Genomic DNA, 19,699 nt, shown 5'->3' on the forward strand with positions numbered 1-19,699 from the left:
CAGGGTGCCGTAATGGTCCTGAGTCAAGCACTCGGCAGCCTTCCCCCGATGTATGCCTTTCAGGCCTGGTCAACATTGGTCTTTCCCCATAATGAAGTGGCTGGGAAAATTCAGAGAATCCAGGCACCCTTGCCTCCAGGAAATCTGGGCTGATAGGACAGGGCAGGAGGCAAACTGGAGGAGTCTGCATGGAGTGGGGAGGCTCTGATGTCTGACGGTAACTGACTGTTACAGTGAATGTTGTACTGATGATGGCTTACAGGAGGCATCTGTACTGCTATTTATTTTTGTGAAGAGGCAAATCATGGACTTTGCGATGGAGTCTCCAAAGGATCCTCATGTCTCTGTAGGACACAATGCCCCCCAAGGCTTGAAAGAGCAGACTGATACCTGACTCTGCAGGGTTTAAGATATCAAATATGAACTTCAGTTTCTTGCAAAGGATGAAGTAAGACTGCCACAGCTGGAGACCCAGGGAAATCAGAATTGCTATATACATCAATATAGGATTAAAGCTCTGGATACCATCCTGTTTCTGAAATCCCATTTCATATTGAAGACTGGCATCCCCATTCCCTTATGGGCAAGACTTTCCACTCCTACATGCTAGGTCTTCCAAACACTCCTTTCAATGGTTTGCCAAAAGGTCCTGATTAAGGCCCTGCTGGAAGGCTAGGAGACAGCCACTATGGTACAGGTCTCTTTGGCCAGAGGCAGCACCTGTGCTATCAGGAGGCCCTGACTGAGGTGGCCACAGCAGTCAAAGCAAAAGTGGGTGCTCTCAGAGTCAACATCAGTCAGCAGCCAAAAATCCAACCCTGTCTCCTAAAGTCTCCCCAACAACCATTCAGGTGACATACTCCCCTCCATTCAGAACAATAAACATTCCTGAATTGAAGAGCTTTAAGGACAACTATGACACACTGGAGAGTACTCAGTGATGAAGCTGAAGGGCTCTTGCTGTTGATGGGGCCAGAAAACCTATGGTGTACTTGCCAGGAAAGCCCAGTTCATCTGCCCTTATCAAAACTATAAATAACCCCAAAGGTGACAGTTGGGAAAGGGGCTTGGTATCTCCACATCTACCTCTTTGGACTTACTTGAAAAGGAATTTGTGTTTGACACAGGAACTGGTGGTGAGGAACCCCTTATCCTGTATTGAAACATTAACACAACTCCCGTGACATGTGAGGATCTGTCCTGCCACTTCATGTTAGGAAAATATGGAAAAGGGAATATTTTGACAGCTGGCATAATCCTAGCGCCCCTCACTTACTGGAAACACAATGGAACAGTGTAAAGGTACGGTCAGACCAATGCACTGGATTGATTTTATAAATTATTTAATAAAATGAACAATTAAGAAATTTAAATATATATTAAAAATCAGACAATGAACATGAAATACTGAAACCAACTTCTTTTACTTACATTCTCCTTGAGCATGATTTCAACAGATTCTTTAATGAAATAATAAAAAATAGCTCTATCAGAAGGTTTAAATCAAACATTCTAAATAAGAAAGCATGGTAAAGTAGTTAAAAAGGCAGAGTTTTGCTTTCTTAGCAGTACAGAAATGGTGGTGAGTTTAATAACCATGATATCTTTACATAAAGAACTGCAACTACCTAGAAAGAGTGGTAATTAGAAAATATTTAAGCACTTTCTTCAAGTTTAGGGAAATCATAAGAGATTCCACAGAGGAATGAAGATTTAACTGCCTCTTGAAGAATGGGGAGAAATATGAAGCATATTACAAATATTATAGAGCAGATCCCCACAGGACCTATGGTAAGTAAAAACAAAGATCAGCCAAAGAGAACAGAAATGCCTGCGTGAGAACTGATTTGTAAGTTCAGAGTCAAAAGACCAAGGTCTTAGCCTTGCCAGATGAATGATTTTTATAGAAAGAACGTTTTCATATCCTGTTTGTTCTGTGCAAAAGCTTTTCTTTCCCAAATCCAATCTGTAAGTAGCAGTGTTGTAGTAAGACACCCACATTACTAGGGAACTACCACCTATCTCTGGATAGGTCTAATATGATAAGCATATCATAATTCTAAGAGATAACATTTCAGTAATACAATAGCAATAGTTATTATGCATATGCAAGTATGTTTACACACAAACACACACACACCAGCTATGTGTGTATGTGTGTTTATTGCATGTGTGAGTATAATTTAATTTTTCACTCCAAAACACTAACCCGTCTGATTCAGAACTTTTGGTTGTGCATACAGAAATCTAATTGTTAGCTTATCTCATGTTTATGGTTTCTTAATTTTCAAAGGTTTACACATCCAAATAACAGCTGCTAGTTAAAGTAAAATGAGAAAATATAATTCTGAGAAAAACAAAGTTGTTCTATGCCTTTGCAAAACAGATATTTGCTAACAGCTGTTCTTAAACATGAGTTCACATTTTTAAAGCCTATTATAATGCCATTATAGAAGCTCCTGAGAATCTATTTGGCTCAACTCTTTAATTATTATCTAGCACAAACAGATAAAATTCTTATACATTCCAATAAACTTTGGGAGAAATCACTGGCCAGGAGTACAGTTCCTCTTCCTCCCTTGCCCTTCCTCTCTCTCCCTGTTTTTCTCATTCACTAATATACACATATGTATAAACATTTATATGTTTCTATTGTTTCTGGATTCTCCCTGCACCAACTTGCAAAGACTTCAAAATTAATACCACACTGCTCCTTAAGAGTGTCTCAGATAGGACATTTTTGTTTGCATGTCTTAGTACTCTGGTGTGATTCAATGAGATCCATAGGATACCACAAAACTATTTTTTAATAGTTCTCAACTGCATGTCTTTCCTTCAAGCCCATCTACAGTTCACCAGCTCCTTTATACTCCCCCTCAACCAGTCTCATGTATGCCCACATAGGCATAGCTTTTAACCTGGCTGAGTGGATCACCTAAAGATTTCAGAGGCCAGGCAAATATTCTTCCAACTAACTGAAAGTGAACTGTGTTCATTTGGGAGGAGGGGGATGGGGCAGCTTTATTTGGTATTATAAAACTGTGCACAAGGGGAAGAATCTTTTATGGAAGAATAAGTGACTTATTAGTTTTCATTCAGTGAGAATATCCACACAAATTTCACAGTCTACTTTAAAACATATAGAGTATTTACAATTCCAAAACATATTTTGAATTTCCAAATTCACAGAAATTAAACTTGACAGTGATTATTACTACACAGCCAGCATTTCTATATTGGCGTTTCTTGAAAATAGTACAATGATGTTTAAGCTTGGCATGAAAGCAATGTTGACTCAAGGGCTACAAGAGTGGAAAATTTCAGTTTTCATATTAAAATCAAGGAGCAGTAGACAGATAACCATAAATCAGAACTATTGAAAAAGGTTGTCAAACGTACAAATATGTATTTTAAAATAATACCTCCCAATAAAACCCTACAGAGGCAAAATATAATTTAAGTCACTCTGAGTTTATAAAAGCTTCAATTCAGCAGGAATACATAATAATTTAAGATGTAGGCATATATATATATTAAACCTCAAAATAGCATACACATTACCTTTGAAATATAAAAAGTGAACATTCAGAGCATTACATGGAAAATGACTAAAAGTCACAAAGATGGTAGAAGATTTTAACATACTCTATCTAAAGAATGAATAAAACAAACACACACAAAACACATAAGAATATGTAAGATGGAACAACACTAACAAATGACATTGGAAAAACCTATGGGATACATTGACTACAGCTCCCCAGAACTATAAATTATACATTATTTTCAAGTTCCAATGGGGTATTTACAAATACCGGCCACAGCAAACACATAGAAGTTAAAAACAAATCCAAAGTACTAAAATCATATAGACTACATTCTCTGATCATTATGTTTTAAAGGCAGAAATAGATAGCATATATTAAACTATAACTACACAAATACCTTATGTTAGAATATTAAAAATATATATTTTTGAGTAAACTATGAAGCAAAATGATATAATGAAAATCAAAATATATTTTAAACTGATGAAATGGAAAAAGCATATCAAGATATTTCACACACATAAAGAAGTACTTAGAAGAAATTCAAATTCATGAATAGATAATACTTCAAAAAAGAATGGACGAAAATTAATAGATAATGTTTCAAAAAGAAAGACTAAAAAGTATTAATCATAGTGCCACCATAAGATTCGGCAATTCCCAGTTCTAGGTATAGCTCCACTAGAGATGAAAACACACATTCACACAAAAAACTGTACACAAATATTAGTAGCAGCATTATTCATAGTAGCCAAAAAGCAGAAAATACCCAAAGGTCCAACAACTGAAGAAAATACAAACAAAAAGCAGTGTATCCATATAATAGACTCTTACTTGGTCACGGAAGGGAATTAAGTGTTGATCCACGGTAAAGCATGAATGAACCTTGAAAACACTATGGTAAGTCAAAGAATCTCATTAGTAAATGACCCATGATTTCATGTATATGAAATGTCCAGAATAGGCAAATCTATAAACATACAGAGTAGATAAGTGGTTTCCCGGGAAGGGAGTGATTGCTAATGATGATGGGGTTTCTCTTACAAGTGATAAAAACTGTCCTAAAGTAAGTAGTGATAGTTGCACAAATATGTTAAAATACTAAAAAACAGTGAATTACATACTGCAAAAGGATGAACTTTATGAGAATGCCCTATGTTCCAGATTTCACAGCTATGGAATGATGGAGATTCTCTACATTTTTTTTAAGATTTATTTACGCATACAAGAACTGGGGTACAGGGCAGAGGTGCAGGGGGTGAGAGAATTCAACAGAGACAGAGTGGGCAACAGAACAGGAGGATTGACTGAAATACACTGCTGAGGGGAGCAGCGGGTAAGTCAGGAGAGATCTGTTGCACCATATGGATAGCTCCCTGGCCGGGGATCGAACATGCGCAAGGGGTTAAGACACAACCTATCTTTTCTGATTGCTGAATATTATTCCATTGTGTATATGTACCACATCTTCTTGATCCAGTCATCTATTTTTGGGCATTTGGGTTGTTTCCATAGCTTAGCTATTATAAATAGTGCTGCTATAAACATAGGCGTGTAGGAGCTCTTTTGAATTAATGTTTCTGTGCCCTTTGGGTAAATACCTAGGAATGGAATTGCTGGATCATATGGAAGCTCCATCTTTAGCAGGTTGAGGAACCTCCACACAGCTTTCCAGCAAAATGGACAGAGCTGGAAGGGATCATACTCAGCAAAATAAGCCAGAAAGAAAAAGAAACACACCAGATGGTCTTACTCATAGCAGGAATTTAGAAAACCTAAATAAGTGGCTAGGAAAAAAGACTAATTAAAATAAAGTTAAAATCAAAATCAACAAATAACTATAAACCACAGACATACTACAGGGGGGAGAGGGGAAAGAGGGAGTTAGGATCAAATCAAGGTGGGTGGGAATTCTATGGGGGCTATAACCAAGATAAAAATGTATACATTGTGCAAAAATGAAAAATGATGTAAAAATATATAAAATTAAAAAAAAAGACAGCCTATGAAGCTACCCACAGTCATGAGATTCTCTGCATTTAGATCTCAAAGTTACTAAGACCAGTTTCCCTGAGAGTTGCCTTCAGTTTCCATAGGAAACTTAGTATGAATGAGAAATAAATCTTTATTGCATGAAGTCAATGTGATTTGGGGATTATTGTTACCATAGCCTAACCTAATCTATCTTTACAGATACCAGACACAATATGCCTAATAATCAATGCGAGCAATAATGAAATAACAACGCATGCCCACCAGATGGTGGGGGGTGGGACAATTAAGTGTTCTGATAATACTAAATTTTGGCAAAAATATAGAGTAATGAAAGCAGGAATGCAAATTGGTAGAACCACATTGATAAAGGGAGGTGTGATCAAATAAAGCTGATATCAGCAAGTCCTGTGACCTAGTAATTTGACTAGTAGTTTCACATTCTAGAGAAACTCCTGCATCTGTGCACCAAGACATTTGTAAATGAAGAATCATGAATGGTTTACTATGGTAGAAAAAGAAAAAAAAAAGGGGGAAGGAAGAAGGAGGGAGAGCAGGAGGGAATGCAAGAAGGAGGGAGAGAAATTACCAGAATATAATCAGAATGAGTAAACAATAAAGGTTTTAAATTCATACAATGAAATATATCCTGCAGTGAAAATGAACAGTAGCCACTGTTATTAAATTGACCGAAAAATGACTGAGCATCTCTTCCATGTTAGCCCTATTTCAGATACTAGGAATATAATAGTGAGCAAAACAGATATAAAGCCTGCTCTTGTGGAGTTTACATTCTAATAGATATAAAATAAGACAGGGAAAGAAAAGATAAGTCATGCAGCATTTTCAAAGGTGATCCATAATATGGGGAAAAGCAAAGTAAAAGGAAAGGAGAAAGAATGTACTGTAAGGTAAGAAGATGTGCAACTTTAAATGTAAAAGGGTGGACCTTATTGAGAGAAAACATTTGGACAAAGACTTAAAGAAGCAACAGTTAACGGAGTAAGGCACGTAGGTATGTGGGGGAAAGTATTTGATGCAGAAGAAGCTAATGTACAAGGAAGTCTCTGATATACTCAAAAAATTGCAAGGAGACCAGAGTGACTAGAACTGGGGTGTGAGATGTGGAAAAGGAGATCAGATAAGTAAAGGGGAGGGGGAAAAAGACCAGGTGGAGACTTGTAGATGATTCCAAGGACTTCAAATTTTACTCTGTATGAGCTGGAATGGCACTAGAGATTGTGGAGCAGAAACCTGACATGATCTGCCTTACGTAGTAAAAAGGGGAGTTCTGATTGCACTTTTGAGAACAGTGGAAGCAAAGGATAAAATCAAGGAGACCAGTTAGGAAGGTTTTGCAATAATCCATATAGAAAATGATAGCAGACCACAGAAATAAAGAGAAGTAATGATATTTTGGATTTATTTTGAAGGTAGAAAAAAGAAGATAGCCCAACAAATAGGAGGGTATGGAGAAATCAAGGACTCAGGTTTGGTTCGAGCAACTTGAAGGATGAAAAGATTTCAGATAGAGTAGGTTTGGGCCAGAGGAAGATTCCATTTGCAGCAAGTTAAAAATGGCTATTAGACATTCAATCGGAAATGCTGAGTAGGCAGTCAGAAATTCAGGGGAAAAGGTCAAAGCTTGAGCCATAATTTTGGAATAATCAGTATACAAATATAAAGATTACATGAAATCATCAAGTAGTGTAAAGAACAAAGTTCTGAAAGACTAAACCTTATGAGTCTCTAAGGCTAAAACCCCTGAGAGGAGAGGAGATAACAGCAAAAGAGAAAAGAGCACCACGTACTCTGGATTTTCCTTTAGAAATTTTTTGCTTTAAAAGTGGAAGAGGGGGCCTCCCCGGTGGTGCAGGGGTTGAGCGCTGGGTTGCGAAGCTGCCCGCGGCCTCTGCGGCGCCGGTTCGATCCCCGGCTGCTCCCCGGCCACCGGAGGAGGGTCCCACATGGCGCACAGACCTCTCCTGCCGCCCGCTGCTCCCCTCAGCAGTGTACTTCGGTCCTTCTGCCTGCTCTGCTCCCCGCTCTGGCTCTGGTGAATTCTCTCACCCTCCCGCGCTTCTGACTGTACCCAGTGCTTGTATAAAATAAAATAAATAAATCTTTAAAAAAAATTTTAAATATAAAACTTAGCTTGTGGTCAGGAAGGAACAAGCAAAAGGTTCTAGGTGTTGGCATGTCCTCTTTCTGCATCATGAAAAGAGGGGTATTTGCCTGATAATGATGTGTTATAATGATTTGTGATATTACTTATTATATTTGTTTTTTGTACCTCTCCCAACAAAATACTATGATTCAAAGTGTAAAAACATTAAAAATTAATAAGACCAGGTGTGTGAAAAGACAACAGATAATATCACTTTGGAGTCACAAAAGTTCAAAAAAAAAAATCTAAGAAAGATTACCCCAAATTATAAGTAGACTATGAATTGAAACCCCAAATCTAATCAGTTGGTGACATTTGTGCCTTTCTGATTTAATTAAAAGCGGAATTTGTAAATCATATAAAATCTTAAGAATTAGAGCAGACTGTAAGCCCTTTTCTTCGTTTTTAACTCCACAGGACATACTTTTTTAGTGTACGTGTTTGGCTCTCAGTATGAAAAATGCAGTACAGTATCTGCCAAGACAATTGTGTTTTTTCCCAGGATATTTTAGAGTTCCATTTCCAAGACCGCCACTGAGATGCTACAGTTCACAAACACAAATCATTTGGTTATATAATACTGATCTAAGTGTGAAGACATGATTGTTTTTTTCTTGGTAAATTCATGGGAGAGTAAGGCCACACATTACAAAAGAGGAACGGAATTCCTGCCAACCGTGATGCCGCTCCCAGCCATGAATGAGTTGGCCATGGACAGTGAGCAGTTCACTCCAACATTTTCAGTTTTCAACAAGCTCCTAGGAGCCAGGGTATCTGAGTTCAACTACTCTGTATTCATTCAATTACCAGTTTACTTAACTCTTTGAGCATTTGTTTCAAAGGAGATGATCATCTATCTACCTCACCAAAGATTATGAGGACGTCAACTGCCTTAATTATCAATGACACTTGCAAGCCAAAGGCAACAAGGCACTGAAAATAAGTCAAGATGTGTTCCTAAAAGAGTATTTCAAATCATTTCACTTTCCCAAACTGCATACAAATCACATGCTGGGTGGGAACACCTGGTTGTATTTTAGATCAAAACGACCTAAAAGGCAGAGAACTTCTAAAACTATCCTAACTGCTAGTAACACAAGTAACAACAAAAGCTAGTCTAAATTCTGTCTGCTTAAATAAGCCAAGAGTTTGTTGTTTGATTTTTTTATCAACAGTAAACAAAAAGTTCACTGACACTTTATAGTACACTTCTTGTACAATTTTGTGTGTATGTGTCAATTCCTAATTTCTGGTTTATCTGTTTAATTAACCTCTGCTATTTTCTGGGATTCATTCCAAGACAACTAAAACGCATTTCTAAAACTGGCATCTCTGCTATTGAGCTTAATTTCAGAGAAGCTCTGAAGTGGTCTGAAACCATTTTTTTACTATTCTGCACACAACTTTATGCTAAAACGTAACAAATACTGCTCACAAGCAATAATTAACAGAAAAGGTACAATTTTTCTTTCCCTCCAAAACAATTTTAGTTCCTCCAAATAGACAATAGGGAGTAAGTACTATGCTAAAGTCACATTTTTTTGTTGCAGTGTTGCCAAATGCTGGCTTAAAGTGGCACATAATTCTTCAAGGTAGAATGAGAAATGATCAAATATTTACAGATTAGCATTATATTTCTGAATTCTTTTGTAAATATTTTTTGTAAATATTTTTCTCTTTAATATTTGGTTGGAAAACCTTAGAAGTGTAAGTATAAATACGTGTAAAACAAAATGACAGGATTCATATAGATTTTTTTTTAAATCATGGTGTTACAAACCTAGTAATGCTTGTAACATGTTAAAGAGTTACATATTTTTAAGTTGGGGAACATCTTAGATCTTATTTACAGGCCCTCGCAATCTAAAAGCAGCCCATTAATCTGACAGATGACGATACTGAGTCCAAGAGAGACCAAGTCAACGGCAAAATAGATAATAAATGATAAATCTTACCAAACTCTAAGTATTCTGCCTCCAAGCCCAGAGCTCTGAAACATGACTTGTTTCAAAATACTTTAATACTTATGGAAGTGAATCTTAACAGAGGACAATCCCACAATTTAAGGATCCCCCTGAGGCTTACAAGAGCCAGTCTCTTTTGTTTGCGAACACAAATCCTAGAAATAGCAGCTCAATAAACAAAGTTTCTCAGACAATCTCATCATACCTGGGTTTTCCAAAGGGATTCCTTGGTTGGGTCTTTCTTACCTCTATAAATCTCCTTCAAAGAATGCTTTGGTTGGGCTGGGGTTTTGCTGTTTTATTTTGTTAATTTGCTTGGGGAAAGGGTGTAGGGCGGAAAACAGCAGCTCAAGTCCCAACCACCCCCCAAGGCAGCAACAGCTCCCTCCTCCCGGCCCCAGGGCTTACTGATTGACGCTGCAGTCCCTTCAGTTTCCAAAGTAGCAAGGAGACCTGAAAAAGAAGTTGGCTGTCCTTTCAGCGGCGCCTGGCAGGTGTGCGCCCAGGCTCTGCGGGCTGCCCGCAGCGATGCGTCCGGGTCCTCCGGGCCCAGGGAGCCTCCCGAGCCTCAGTCCGCGGGGACCCTCAGAGCCCTACCCCTCCCGCCGCGCCTCCCGCGCCCGCTGGAGCTACCCGCTCCCGGTCCGCGCCGCTCCAGCCCCGGACTGCCAGTCCCCAAGTGGCCCGCGAGCTCCGCGCCACGACGCGCGCCCCAGAACCCGGCTCTACGAGTTCCCGAGAGCGGGAAGAGGTGTAACACGGGGTGAAGGAGAGAAGAGCGGGTCCCACCTCGAAGCCCGAGTCCAATCCCGGCGGAAAGCTGCGATGACGGCGGCACCGGGGCCCGCGCACCTGCGTGGCAAGCGCTGAGCGGGTTGTGGGCGCCTCGGCAGGGCGACTCCAAACTCCTCGCGGAACGCGGGGCTGCTCTCCGGATGGAGGAGGGCGGAGGGCGGAGGGCGGAGGGCGGAGGGCCGGAGGGGAGGGAGGGGGGGTGATGAGGAGGAGGGAAGAGCCGGGTGGGTGGCCACCCGCGCGCACAGCCGACGCCCGCGGCCACTGCTGGGGAGGAGGGAGCGAACCCCAAGCGGGGAGGGCAGCGGCGCAGGTGACGCGGGAGGTGGCAGGCCAGCCTCTGTGCGTGGTCGCGGGCCTGGAGGAGAAGCGGGAACTTGAAGAGGAGGCCCCCGGACCCCGGGAGGCCACACCAACCCGCTGAAATGCGGCGCCGCCACTTCGTGTAGCAGTTCAGCTAGAGCGCAGCCACCCACTGCCTGAGGTTCCCAGCCCCTGAGCTAGGCGTTGAGGAGCGTCCTGTGTTCCCACCTTAGCTGGATCAAAATGTAGCAAAATACGACAATAAAGAGGACAGCAATTGGGAGAAGTAGGACAGGAAAGCGAAATGGGACGGGAAAACAACAAAGGAAAACACCCAACAGTCAAACTGAAGTGGTGAGGTTGTCAGTTTCCTGTCACCAAGGATGTTTCAGCCAAGCATGTTGGTCTTACTGATGGAGAAGACTGAAGAGGGTATTCTTGGGGCTTGGACTAAATAACCTCTTACTTCTCTTTTAATCTTGAAATTCAATGACAGTTGACGTAGCAGGTAAAAAAAAATAATATCTGAACAATCTGATTCCAGCCTCAAAGTAAAGAGACATTTTCTTGTTCTCCACTCAAAATATGCACTCGCTGAATTTATTAATATATTCTTATTGAGGACCTACTTTGTTCCAGATAATATACTAGGGTCACGTTCCCTACGTTGTAGTTGTAATGGCGGGACAGGAGGAGAGAAGGGGGCGAGACAAACAAGTAAGTATTTATATAGGGTCAGAAGCAAAGTCTCCTGGCTCCTTGGCTGACCTGCTTTGCCAATTCCTGGAGCTTTGTAAATGGAACTTTTCTCCCACAAACCTATCCCCCCAACAACCAGTGTCTTGTTTCTGAAGAACATTAGGATCTCCAGACCACTTATTGAGGCTACTTTCTTCAGAAATGTAGTGTTTGGGCCTCCCCTGGTGGCGCAGGCGGTTGAGCGCAGCACTGCGAAGCTGTCCGCAGCCTCTGCAGCGCAAGTTCCATCCCTGCCAGCGATGGTCCCACTTGGCGCGGCAGACCTCTCCCGTCAAACCCGCTGCTCCCCTCAGCAGTGTATTTCGTCAGTCTGCCTGTTCTGTTCCCCACTCTGTCTCTGGTGAATCCTCTCATCCCTCCCGTGCATCTGGCCTGTACCCCGGTCCTTGTATAAATAAATAAATAAATCTTAAAAAAAAAATGTAGCATTTGTGCACTGAATAGACTTTCTGGGGCATCTGCAGCAGACAAAAATAACCCAGAAGCACCAACTTTTGGGTCTTCATCAAACCTCAACAAATAGAGAGACGTTTTCTTTGAATGGATTTAAGAATTGGAGAGGAGATACTGAATTTCCCAAATTATTATGAAATAAAACAACGCAAGAGAATTTTTAATTAGATTATTGGTATGAACTAGATTTGTGTTTCCTAGGACTGCTTTAGCAAATGACCACAAATTTAAAGGCAAAACAACAGAAATGTATTCTAATACTGTTTTGGAAGCCAGAAGTCCCAACTGAAGATGTCATCAGGTCCACATTCCCTAACTCAGCTTTAGGGGAGAATCCTTCCTTGTGCCGTCACCTTTGGTGGCTCCAGAATTTCACCGTTTGTAGCTCCATCACTCAATTCAGCCTCCTTCTTCATGAGGACTTTTCTGTGTGTCTGTGTTTTTTTCGCTTCTGACTCTTATTAGAACACTTGCCATAGGACCATCAAGATAATCCAGGATGATCTCAGCTTAAGATCCTTTCTTATTTACATCTGCAAAGACCTTTTTATTTTTTTAATAAAGTCATATTCACAGGTTCTAAGGTTAGGATATAGACATATTTTAAGAGAAACCGTCATTCAACTCACTAAAACTAGTAAAATAATAGGGAACACAATTGGTCTATTGTGGTATCAGGGTGTCACTCCAGCATCTTTATTCAAAGTTGTATTGATACAAAGTATAATTAATGATTTCATTGTGAACTACTAAAAATATTCAATAGATAGTATTAAATTGAGACATTATGAAGAATAACCACCATAAGGAAAAGAAATCCAAATGCCCAAGCTTTCAACTCAGGATTGAGTCACAGTAAATACCTGAAAGTGAAGCATGGTTTCTCAGAAGCTACCATTATTAAATTAATATAGAAATATATCCATATATTTCTGATAATGTGATCCAATATTGAATGTCTGCTAACACCAGGTTATGAGTCAGGCGCTCTATGGTGCTTATATTCTAGTCTAGGGAACAACTTTGAATCTCACCCTCTGCTATAATGCCTGCTGCATATCTGAAGCCTGATGAAAAGTTGTTGAATGAATAAATGAATAAAAATAACTCATAACCATTCAGCGAGGCAATCGTTACCAGTTTGAAAAACATCTCTATAATAAGAAAATAGGACTTACTAGAGCAAAACAGATTAACACCCTGACTCATTCAGTATTTTCTTGAGAGAAAAAAAATCCCTAAAAGGAAATCTTTGCTGTAAAAAGAGAAAATAATGAGGTCACCTACCTTCTCTTTTTAAAAAATATCAATAAGATGCCTATTTACACAGATACAGGTCCTGCTGGGGACAATCGAACATGACTGAAGTTATATTTACCTGGAGTGAATAAAATATCTTGTTTATGTTTTTTGGTATTAGTTTAAAGAACATAAGACTTATTCAAATATTAATTTCATACTGTTGATAAATCACTTCTTGAAAGTCTTCACAATGACTTCAGTGATTCTACCCGCTCCAGGTTTACCTCTTCCCTCTTTGATTTTCTCACTCCTTCACTCTTTCAATTTTATTTTTATTTATTTTTTTTATTGTGGACTCTTTCAATTTTAAACAATGAACATGAGTCTTATTCATTGACTTACTTGGGTCAGAGGCCCATCCCTGAACCACGCATAGTGGCCAGAGTTGGAAGGTGATGTTTGTCCAGTCATGAATCACCTGTGCACTCCTGGAAAACAGAGAATGAAAGGAAGTTGGCCTCATCCTGACCAAATAGCTTAGAGCAGGGGGTTTTGGTACTGTAAAATAAAATTAAGATGCTTTTACTGAAGAGGAAGTGGACCAAAAAGCACAGATGTTCACTACCCTAGACAGTTGCTAACTAAGCATACTTTTAATGAAAATCACCCTTCAGCCTCTCTCTGGTGTTCAAAATTTTTTGTAGAAATTTTAAGTGAAATGATAACTATAACTATCAATTTATGTCTAATTACCATATAAATCTTAAAAGTTTGCATTTGTAAAGGGTTTTGAAAAATGCTTTTTTATGCATTGGAAGTAGTATGGTCAATATGTGGGCTGCTGAATCTTGCCTGAATATTTTATGCACAGATATGAATCATGAAAGAGTTATTCTTTCTGTCTCAGTCTCCTATTTTGTATAATATAGTGTTGCTAATAATTATCTCTCTGAAATGTCGTGATGATAACATTGCCTTTAGAACTTGTTACCTAGTATTCTGTTATATTTGCTTATTATTATTTCACTTAGTATTCACAGAATTCCTGAAAATCATTTTGGATATTGTGCTTTGATTATTTATTTTTCCCTCAATAGATAAACAGTATCTATTATGTATCAGGCACAACTACCAAGAAAGTTGGCACAGGTCCTTTATACCAAAGAATAGTCAAGTGAGGATTCCCAGCATACCACTCAGTGGTGTGGGGCAATCCCTACAGAGAAACAGAAAGACACAAAGGAGAAAAGGCATAGTTTCTTAGGGGACTGCAAGCCATGTAGCTAGAGTGCAGGTATTTTCAGAAAATGAGTTCTTCACTCAAAAAGCATTTATGGAGCCTCCCTGGTGGTGTAGGGGTTAAGTCAAGGCACTGTCATTCTATGACCACTCTGGCCTGAATTCCATCCCCTGCCAGGGAGCCAACCCACATGTGGCACAGCAGACCTCTCCTGTCTCCCCGCTGTTCCCCTGTTCTGTTCTGTTCCCCACTCTATCTCTGGTGAATTCTCTCACCCACCCCCCACACACACACCTCTGGTCTATACCCCAGTTCTTCAAAAAATAAATAAATAAATATTTTTTTAAAAAGTATTTATGGAACAACTATATTAGTAGGATATTATATAATGAGTATAAAAGGGACTATGTATCCTGAATAATTTAAATTCTAGGCCTATCACAGCATTTTAATTAGAGAAGTTTTGAATATCAGTGGTTTAAAGAAAAAATTTCTAGCATTTAAGATAGCTAACAAACTTCATGAGTTGATACTAATTATCCTGTTTATTAAATATTTGGAAACTCAGGTTTTTCCCTTTTCATTCTTCAATTTCCTTTTAATTTTTCTAAGTGGCTATAGCAAGAGAAAGAAGTGAGGACCATGTTGGAAATTTGAGAAAGGGGGATACTGCTTACATAGTGCAGAAAGCTTGGCAAGATTGTGTCCTGTAGTTACGTGGAAAACAGAACTTGTATACGATGATATTGGACATATAGCCGAGGAAGAAAAACACTGAAGAAGCATCCTTACTCTTTTCATGTTGCTTATAGTAAAGCGCAAAAGGAAAGAAATAACTTGCGGAAAGAACTCTTCAACAAAAAGGAATTGGGACTTAGTGATTTGTGAAGTTCTCAGCTTATGCAGTTTCCAAAAGATGCAATAGTTAAAACATGCCAGAAAATCAAGCCTTAGAGACTTGCCAATCTTTTGTTAACACTTCAGAAAGATTAAAAAGCCAGTCTATTCAGTTACATGAAAGGCCTTTTGAAGAGATTAAGTATATGACTCACAGATCCCCTCAAGCCCCAAAACAACTGGCATTATTGAAGGAAATGTTCTGGGAAAGGTTTTCTTCCTCTGGAGTGATTTCCTTTAATGTAATATACACAGAAGATTTACAAGTTTCTTGAGAATTTTATACCAGTAAAAACACTGCCATCTTGGGATTCAAGGGATAGAGCACAAATGAAAGGAAATTGTTGGACACCCAAAATTCTACATATAAGAAGCCGGTTGACAAAACTACTCAGCTGCAAACACAGTGCACATTAAAAAACAGACAGAAATCCTGGGGTCTACCATAGACCAAATGAACAAAAGCCTCTGAAAGTGAGAAAACAGATCTCTGCATTTTAATTGGTATGCCAAATGGAATTGAGGAAAACTAGCTTTACAAGGAAGACAAGAAATATAATTTACTTCAAACACTGAAAAGATAGTCATGAAGAATACATGGTAGAGTTTTCCAGTATAGTTCCAGTAAACAAAACTTAAATCAGTGATGGGAAAGCATAGAGCCAGATTTAAACCAAATCAGAGAAATAACTTTCTAGTTCTCACTACCATTAAAAATGGAATGGACTACCTGGTAAGATAATCAGTTCTTTTTCACTGGATATTTTAAAATAGAGAATAAAGGAATGTCCATCAGGAACATTGCAGGATGAAAATGAGCGGAAAGTAGTTTAGACTAGAATGATAATGATCAAGCCTCCCACCATTTCAACAAATCTCTGATTTGGAGCTGCTGCTCAAAGTACTTATATGAAGTTTTGAGGTATTGAATGATGAATTTTGTGATAAAAATATTACCTGCTATCCACAGTACAGTTGACTCAACATTCACACAGCACGAACAATTTTCCCTTCCAAAAGGGTTGATTGCTTTAACTAATTTGCCCATATCTGTTCTCCATTGTAAAAAAAATAAATAAATAAATAGTTATATGTCTTATTTTCAAGAGAATTGGAGTGAATCAGTAAATCGGAAGCAGGAAAATTAATTGATGTCGAGTGTTATTTAAGCATTGCAGACTTTGGCTTTGACCAGTTCAGTTAAACAAAGAACCATTTAGCAGTTTGACAGTTTTTAATGTATATGCGCTGCTGTTACTTTCAGATTGATTTGTATGAACCCTTTAAGTCTGGATCACAAATACTCTGTACAAATCATTGGTATCTATGGTTATAGGGGTATTTAGCAAAGTTTCCCTTTACTGCAACCACATTTCTATTCCATATCCCATTAGTAAGGTCAAAGAGGTCAGAAATAAACTGATAAGAGTTGCAAAAGTACATTACTATTAGCATCTAAAACTACAGACTGCTACTCAAACATGAAAGTGATTTGAGATTCTTTGGTTATCATGGTCCGAAAAAACACCACTAAGCTTGGTTTTCATTTTGTGATTTCTGTGTTGCTACAATTACTCTGATTTAGACTTGTGTTGGGAAAAGAGTGTTGAAGCAGCAAACATGGAATCTCTGAATATGTGATGATAAGGCTTTGTGAAATAGATACACAAGCATTTGGATCTAAAAATAAGAGCATTGTATTTGCACACTTAAAAGGTATTATGCTATCAATATACTTAATAATGATAAATATTTAATTATATTCTTGGATTTGAGTAAATGCCTTCTTCTATTTAACTGTACTGAATTGCATTAGTTGTATAAACAATATAACTGTTGAATTAAATAATGGATTCTTAGACCAAAGTAAACATTAAAAGAGGAAACCGTTTCCATAAAGATGTTTAAACTTTGGGGGTTAATTGACATGTCACTTCCAGATAATTAGTAGACCCACTTATGTGAGTAAATGGTAAGCCAGTACCTCTATCTATACCAGAAATACATTTAACAATGGAAGTTTAGAACAAATAATATAAAAGCTGGTTTAATGAAGGCCTAAAATCCATTTTTTACGTTAAACACAAACAGCATCCCTAAAAAAATTTTCATTTTCCAGTGGGTTTTAGCAATTCAAAGTTACATAAAGTAGTTAACATGCAATGAAAGAATAACACTTCAAAAAATTAGAAAGGAAATTGAAGAATAAATAGGGAAAATTGGAGTGTCCAAATATTTAATAAACAGGATAGTATCTACTCATGAAGTTTGCTATCTTAAGTGATAGAAATTTTGTCCTTAAATGCATGATACTCTTACTAAAATGCTGTGCCAGGCCCAGAATTTAATTCAGATTTTACAGGACATATAGTCCCCATCATACTAGTTATATAATACAGTATTCTACTCATATAGTTAGTGGTCTCATAAATGCTTTTTGAGTAAGTAAATCATTTTCTAAAAGACAAAGGGAACACACATATACAAAACAAATGAGTATTTCACTGTCAAGTTATAAGTAATATCCTACTATATATCACTGGCCAAGGGAAAAATCAAAGTACCATTTCTATTGAATGTATCATTTTCACACCATCATAAAATCAAAAACTCTGGGGAGAATCTTTATTTATTATCTGAATAGATTGTAAATGTTTTTTTCTTTTCTTTATCAGAAGTGAATACTAGGATATAAGAGAAATTACAAATTTCTCTATTTTTTTAAATTGAAATCACATTGCATTATTATATTTTGTAACTTTCAGGTGTGTTGATTAAAAATCAACATCTGTATATATACTACATTAAGTTTACCAGTAACTGTCCAGTTCTGCCCTTCACCATGCAATTATCCCCTTTTACCCAGTTTATTCACCCCCTCTTCCCCTTACGCTCTGATAACCACTAATTGGTCTTACAGACTAAAAGTTTATTTTTGTTTCATTTAGTTCTTCCATTTGTTTGGCTTCTCTATATGCCACATATGAGAAGAATCATATGGTGTTTGTCTTTCTCTGATTTATTTCACTAAGCATAATACCCTTTAGGTCCATTCATGTCATCAAAAATAACAGGGTTTTATCTTTTTTTAATAGCTGAATAGTACTTCATTGTGTATATATAGCACATCTTCTCTTTCATCATCTTTTCATGGGCACTGAGGTTGTTTCCAACTCTTGGTGATTGTAAAAAATGCTGCAATAAAATGACAAAGTTCTCCAAATTTTATGCTTTGGCCAAATTAATTATTATTTCTTTGCGTCTAAAAGAATATAGTAAGTAAAGAGAATAAATATGGAGAAATTACTCCTAGACTATTGCCTGAAAAAGTTGCTATAAATAAACAGTTGGCTAGAATCATTTCAGAATTATGCAGCTAAATGAAGTTTTCATAGAAATGCATTTCAGTTTTTAAGTCCCTCTGGACCTTAAAGGAAAGTGGCCAATATTTCTGACAATCTTGATGATCGGTACACACATCCTATAAACCAATTTTCACATAGCACAAAGCACTTTGTTCACTGCAGGAGTATAATGGGATTTGAGAGCAAAAAAGCACCAGGGTTATTCACTGGCCTATAAGTCAAGTCTCTTAGTAACGCTGCTACAAAAGTTCACAAATTTACAATAAAATGGCTAAGTATTGATTTGCTTTTTTTTTCCGGAGCCCAGGTTCTAGTTCTGAATGAATGGGTCATAGAACACATAGTATCTTGTTAATTATGTTAGAGTCTTGCCTTGATCATATCAAATTAACATTAAGAAAATATTTATCAGGCCTTATTATCAACAGATGGATACACAAGCCAAACAGATTGGAGAGGACACTTACCATTTATCAGCCAGCTCCCCTTCTCCTCTTCCTTTAGTTAAAGCATTCTTTTTGGCAGTTGAAACCCTCCTTCCCAGACACCAAGCAGGTGGATCTAGTGGGGCCTGCCAGTTACAGTGTCCTGGCTTCAGGGCCCCATAGTACTTGGGTCAAGATGGATCTATCATGGACTCTCACTCAACTGCCACTGTAACTGCTCAGTGCCATGGAAACATGCCTAGAAGGTCAGTCGAGACAGTTCTCTGAGGATTTTTTTTCCATTTAATTCTATTATATATATATTTTTTTATATCAATCTTCCTTTTTGTACAATGCATGCTTTCTCCTTTCAGGTGTAGTCCCCACAAAATTCCCATCACCAAAGGGTCTCTGGGGTTTTTTAAATTGGACCTGAGGGGACTAGGGGGTGGGAATCAAAGGGATAAAGAACATGTTCCTCTTACACGGTGAATCTATGTGATTGTGAGCTAGCAGCCAGGCTCTCTGCCACAGGGAAGAAATCATCTG

At 38.2% G+C, this 19,699-nt stretch overlaps 1 pseudogene across 1 annotated transcript; it reads left to right on the top strand.

The window, feature by feature from the left end:
* The first annotated feature begins 239 nt into the window (after positions 1-239).
* Positions 240-941, top strand: LOC311176701 (protein C1orf43-like; annotated as a pseudogene). Its single transcript has one exon. The product of its transcript is annotated as a protein C1orf43-like (transcript).
* Positions 942-19,699: the final 18,758 nt, after the last annotated feature.

This window comes from Talpa europaea (assembly GCF_964194135.1).
Source record: "Talpa europaea genome assembly, chromosome: 9".
Lineage (NCBI taxonomy): Eukaryota > Metazoa > Chordata > Mammalia > Eulipotyphla > Talpidae > Talpa > Talpa europaea.